Source organism: Castanea sativa, chromosome 4 (assembly GCF_040712315.1).
Source record: "Castanea sativa cultivar Marrone di Chiusa Pesio chromosome 4, ASM4071231v1".
Taxonomy (NCBI): domain Eukaryota; kingdom Viridiplantae; phylum Streptophyta; class Magnoliopsida; order Fagales; family Fagaceae; genus Castanea; species Castanea sativa.
This window is the reverse complement of record NC_134016.1, coordinates 50677841-50683605: the sequence shown is the minus strand read 5'-3', so window position 1 is coordinate 50683605 and position 5765 is coordinate 50677841. Positions and strand designations below refer to the sequence as shown.

The window sequence follows — 5765 nt, the reverse complement described above, 5'->3', positions numbered from 1 at the left end:
GTTTAAGCTGTTAGAAAATGATGAATTTAATCACTTAACTACAAATCTAACAAGATGTGTGTTGCGATTTTCTACTTCTCAATTTACATTATCGAGCACCATCGAAACATAGACGATAGATTTCTTTACTAATGCATATATGCAGCCATATATGGTTTGGTTTTGATGGACTGAGTGTATAGTGCAGAACAAAACAAACTAGTTTTGTTTTCTGAAATTGACAAATAAACTAGTTTTGGATTGTGTAACTAAACCTTTAGTGTCATAATCCTGTTGTTAGTCTTCTTAATTTGTATTGGCCTTAAGAAGTCTTACCTTCTCTCATTTTTAATTAAGCACGCGTTCATGATCAAATACCACAAGATTGGCCACCATCAAATTGAATAGAGATCTCTTGGACTGACCATATCTTAGTGGGATACATATGTTATGTCAACTTCGCCAGTTAAAAGGCAAAGTCTAGGACTAAAAATGCTCCTAACACACAAAGATAAGCACTTTTTAATATTCCTATGCTGGGTGCCTGGGTTTGGTGGCATGTGTTTGTGGCCTATTGAACTTTGACGCACTAATAAAAGACAAGGACTAAAGAAACTACAGAGAAATTAAGAAACAAACATATATGGCTGCGTATATATTTTGATAGAGTATACACACACACACACATCTCTTCCACAAGGCAAGTCAAGTCTGGCAAGATGAGGTTTGAGGTTAAGAGAGGCCTCCTCCCTGTTTTTCTTATACTTATCATCCTATTTGCTGCATCGAGCTTCTTTTTCACCGGTAAGAAAACTACTATTCTTTCCACTCACAGCTCCATAATATTAGGTGCTTAGGTGCAAATGATAATTAATATTAGAAATGTCTCCAGAAAGATACTAGAGCTACATTTTTATTTATTTATTATGTCTCCAAAAAATTGTAGTGGAATTAATGAAGTATAAATTAATTATAAGGCCACCAGCTATAGAGATGGATTTCCATTTTACTTCCCAGCCAGTTATGTTTTTGATAAGTTAACTTTTGCAATAGATGAAGAAGAATCATCTGAAGCTATATATCTTTATAAAACAATGCAATAGCCCACCTTTATCTTGCGCTTATCTTGCGCAAAATCCTCACATGAGAGGAGATAAAAGAAGCAGTCTCAAAAGGCATTAAAAACTTTTAACAAGCAAGCACTTTTAGTAACTACAATACAAGGGTACTAGGGATCGATGTCTTTTTTTTTTTTTTTAAACTTCCAAATCAATTTTGATGAATTTGACACCCTTTATTTTATATCTACTTTCAAACTATTTATTATATATTTTAGACGTAACTTTGTATCTATTTCTTCTTTATTTTCTGATTATGTTGTGGTAATTTATTTGATGCAACAATCAGATGACAAGATGGAGAAGTTAACTTACGCAAGAGAGAGCCAAAAATTGTCTCGAGTTGTCACTGTAAAACAAAGGAACAGCCCACCTATCCGCTTTGCAAAACTAGCGAAAGGACGAAATTTTGAATCACCGCCAACCCCAATATGGAACAGATGGTCACACCCCTAATATGTATTCCTTGTACTTCATGTTTTAGTTATTTCTCTCTCTTAATAATCAATAGTTGGAGGAGAGAGAGGATTTGAATCCTAAATGTTTCCATTAAGAACATCAAGAGTTGTTATATAGTTGAATAACAAGGCTCTTGATCTTAGTCATCCCTTAAATGTAATGTAAATTTCACCATCTTTTTTTGCGATATATGCAAATACTAACATCAAAATATTGTAAATTTAATTTTGACATGAACAACCTATACTATATATGATAATATGGAATCTTTCCATTTACTTTTGCAAAGTTCTTGTTGCATCACGACATCATCTGCTCTTAGAAAGTTTCCACCATTTTTTTCTTTATTGACAATGAATGACTTAATTCTCAATTTTGTTTCCTTTAATAATTTATTCAATTCTCTTCTTCATGATATACAATATTTAAAAGCTAAAGAATAACATTAATTGTTGCTACACTTCTGTTTAGCCACATTAGTGTAGTTTCAGTTTAGTTCAATCTATTAGGTCTATTTTGGTCTACTTCAATCTATTCAGGCCAGTTTGATCCACTTTGGCCCATTTTTGTCCAGTTTGGTCTACTAGGTACGGTCCAATTTAGTCCATTCTGGTCCACTTTGATCCAATCGGTCCACTTCATGCCATCCAATCCATTTGGGCCACTTTGATCCACTTCAGCCCATTTCAGTCCATTTGGTTCAATTCGGTTAATTTAATCCATCTCGGTCCAGTTTGGTCAAATCAGTCCATTTCAGTCCATTCGGTCTACTTCGACCCATTCTATCCATTTGGGCCACTTCGATCTACTTCAGCCTATTTCAGTCCGTTTGGTCCAATTTAGTCCTGTCAATTTCAGTGAGCTTACTTAAGAATGGAAAAAGATAAGTTTGGGTTGAAAGTACCAATTCTAAATCTGAATTTATTAACAAATATAGATCTCAAATTCATTCTAAACTCTATTAAATTTTAGCAATTTAATTTCAAATTTGTTTCACATATATTTAATGAAGAAACTTTTTTGGCTACATACATGTTTGAAGTCCAATGGTCCAACCACCAATAAAAAGTAAAAAGTAAAAAGTAAAAAGTAGCACGTGTTTCATCATGTGCATTGCATATGACTCACTTAATTAGTTATTTGAGTTAAGTGAGTTGTGCATTGCACATGATAAGAATACGTGTCATTTTCCTATTGGTGGTTGGAACCCAAAACTCCAAACATATTTGGAGCCAAACTTTATATTCAATTTATGTTATTAAATTGTCGGAATGACTAAATTTTGAGAATGACGTAAATTGTGGGAATTTATCTTCATCTCATAATTAATGATAAGATCTAGGAATCTGGTTTAGGCCCAAATTTATTATTAATCAATTGCATACAATAGTGTTCAAAAAATAAGAAGCATACAATTAATACCTTTTAAGAGTCCCCAAATTACATCAAACATATAGAAATAAAATAAACTCATAATAAGATTAAATGAATGTGATTGATGGTCTCAAATCACACTAGTATTCTGCAGTTGGATAATGATTTTCAAGTTGATTGGAAAAAGGAAATGGAAGAAAAATGAGGGATGTTAGGAAAAATCAAAGAAACAAACAACTTAATTGGATACTGGTGGAAAAAGACCATCTCTGGTCTTCAGTGTTATAAAGTGAGTGTGACCTCCCACTTCTCATCATGTATTATTCACAAACACCCCCACCTATTTGTCTCACTCATCAAAAAAAATTGCAACGGAGCTAGTGCCAGTGCACTGTGCACTATGCTGGAAGAGTGCCATAATAAACTAATCAAGAGTGGTAAAGAAGGAAATTTCTTTATCACAATATTAAATTTCTGTCTCAATCTCTCAATCTATATTCATGCATGATGCGCTCTCTCTCCAGAGTAATGATGAGCGTATTAGTGGGATGTGTTTTGCGTAGTCGATCCGTAAAAATATTATTGGATCTTAACATGAAAGTTTGTCAGATTTGTTCTACTGGCCTTTGGTGGCATGTGTTTGTGGCCTTCGAACTACCCACTAAAGGCTTTGTGGCCTTTTGAACTTTGGCCCTGCAGCAGTAAAGGAAAATGACCGAAGAAACTGCAGAGAAACTTACAAACATATCTGTGTATATATCATGATATTCTTGTGATGACCAATTCTCTTCCACAAGGCAACATGAGGTTTGAGCTGAAGAGAGGCAAACTCATTGGTTTTCTTGTACTTACCGCCCTATGTATTGCATGGAGCTTGTTTTTCACTAGTAAGACTAAGTGTAGAACTTTTTTATTTTTTAATAAATTTTATATTGATTGGCATGTATATAGTGCAATAGCTTCAAATTTTGTGTCCTTTATTAATTCCTGTGTGTTGTTAGGGTTAAATTCTATTAGTGTTGGCAAGTCGTTTTCATAATGTTGTCTAAATGTGACTTGAGTTTTAAGTTTTTAGTATCTAATTATGTGATTTACCATCTACATTGAAAGACACAAGCTCATGAATTGCTTAGTTTGCTGCCTCAACTGCATGCTTGACTGTAGCTTAATCAATCGAGCATGCTTAACTCTTACTTTGACTCTGTTAATTTAAACGATCAAACAATGAGATTACTGAATTCTCAAATTTAGGCCCATGCATGATGATCCAAGCCTTGGGTTTCGTGCCATAGACATCCAGAACATATTAAAGCATTCTTAGGTCATCATAAACATAGAGAGAACATAAAAAGAAGAAGATTTCTTGTAGTGACTATTGTGGGTCAGGGATTTTGTACCAAGCATCATTATCTCCGTCACTGTATTGAAGATCAAGAGGTGTTCCAAGTGAAGTTGCTACCAAGACCTACTTTAATCAAGTTGTTACTTTAGGGTTAGACATGAATTGTTGTATTTATGCATTGAAGAGATTCACAAGTAGAACAGTCTCTTGGAGATGTGTCGGTCACGTGAGTAAGTTCTATAGGTAGCAACACTAGAATTGAGTTTATATTCTTATATTGTAAACTTTTATTCTAATTAGTAAATTATTTTCTTTGATAATGATCAATAAACTTCCATAGGGGTTTTCCCGTTAGGGTTCTTCCTTTGTAATCATATTATTGTGTCCAAATTTATTTTCCATTGCAATTTTTATGATATAGTTGTGCCCACTATACACTAAATTGAAATCCATTGCATAATTGATTTAATTAATTAAACTGGTAATCTAGATTAAGAATAATCAACCGGGTCTAAATTTCCTAACTTGTGTGAACGATGAAGAGAGGGGGATCAGAGCCTTTTCATTCAACTTCCTTGTGCACACAATGATACATGTCTCCAAAAAATACTAGAGCTTTTGATCTTTAGTTTTGTTAACTTCGTATATATCTCTTTTTTATTGTCTGAATTGTAGTGATAATTTCTTTGCTGCAAATCAGGTGAGAAAATGGACAATTTAACTGCAAGAGAAGAAGAAGAATTATCTGAAGCTATCATTATAACACAAAGCAACAACCCACCTTCACCATGGGCAGGAGCAATACACCGGCGAGAATTACCCAGGATAAGTCAATCACCGCCACCACTTCCTAGAGGGAACCCAGGGCCACACCACTAGTAGGTGAAAAATACCAATGTCAAAATAGTTGAGGCATCGTTATATATATGCAAATTATGATAGAAATGATAATCTTTATTAGTGAGAATAAAAAATGTTATAATGGGATAAGTATTTATATTCATACGTTTGATTGTAAAATATGAATATAGCTCAAGATTTATATCTATGAAAAATCTTATTTATAAAATAATTTCCTAAAAAGGAATATATTTAAATTTGACACCATTTCTCATTAAGGAATAGCTATGGAAATATATATTTTTGATGATTTTTTAATTTTATTTTATAATTGTATGTGCATATGAGAAGTTCATATTTTTGGAAATATATTATATTATATTAAAAATTTATTTTATATGAACTTATTGCATATATTAAAGAATAACTATTATATCGCTTTTAGAGAAGAATGACTATTCTTAAGGAATAACTATTTCTTGTAACAAAAATGCAACCAAATAACCAAATAGTTATTCCCACATTAATAACCATTCCATTACAAGATTTTAATCATTACAACATATCAAACATGCCCTAAGAGAACAATATTATCTTATATAAAAAATGGAGCAAGGATTTTAATTAAGGGAGGGTCGATGTATGAAAAATAT

At 32.8% G+C, this 5765-nt stretch overlaps 2 long non-coding RNA genes across 2 annotated transcripts; both read left to right on the top strand.

Annotated features, from left to right (window-relative positions):
• The first annotated feature begins 570 nt into the window (after positions 1-570).
• LOC142631841 (uncharacterized) lies at positions 571-1844 on the top strand. Its single transcript, XR_012843665.1, has 2 exons — positions 571-783; positions 1387-1844. It is a non-coding gene; the product is annotated as an uncharacterized LOC142631841 (long non-coding RNA).
• Positions 1845-3657: 1813 nt separating this feature from the next.
• On the top strand, positions 3658-5341 carry LOC142631842 (uncharacterized). Its single transcript, XR_012843666.1, has 2 exons — positions 3658-3817; positions 4973-5341. It is a non-coding gene; the product is annotated as an uncharacterized LOC142631842 (long non-coding RNA).
• The last annotated feature ends 424 nt before the right edge of the window (positions 5342-5765 follow it).